Consider the following 565-nt stretch of genomic DNA (forward strand, 5'->3'; position numbering starts at 1 on the left):
GACTCCTTCCCGAAGGGAAACCCTAGAACTTGTTATAACCTGAAACGGCACTGTCTCCAAAATCCGAATTAAAGGGTCCCACTCTGCCCAACACCTCTTGTACTTAGAGTCCACTTGTTCAATGTCCCCTCCTCATGACCTCTGAGCTCCTGATCCCAACTGCTCACTACCGTCCAGATTGCTGTGTGCTCCCTTGTCCTCTGACCAGACTGGATCCCATGAATTCTCATACCCGATACCTTGCCATGTTCTCTTGCAGGGAGGCTGGCAAGGCCCGAGAGAGAGTCTGGTTTCCCACTCTGCGCTGTGCTTCCATACCTCTACCAATAACCCCCCTCCACTCTCCTCTTCACCCTCCCCGTTGAACCTGACTTCACACTGCTCTCAGGAAACTGAAGCCAAAAGCATTCTTTTGTGTTTGCACCACCACATCTCCACAAACCTGCACGGTCCCCTTCCCCTTCTTCCTTCTGGTTAAAAGAGTGAAGTGCGGCACCTGGGTGTCTCAGTCGGTTAAGTGTCTGCCTTCAGCTCAGGTCATGATCCCAGGGTCCTGGGTTCAAGC

This window comes from Ursus maritimus, unplaced genomic scaffold (assembly GCF_017311325.1).
Source record: "Ursus maritimus isolate PB19 unplaced genomic scaffold, ASM1731132v1 scaffold_30, whole genome shotgun sequence".
Classification (NCBI taxonomy): Eukaryota; Metazoa; Chordata; class Mammalia; order Carnivora; family Ursidae; genus Ursus; species Ursus maritimus.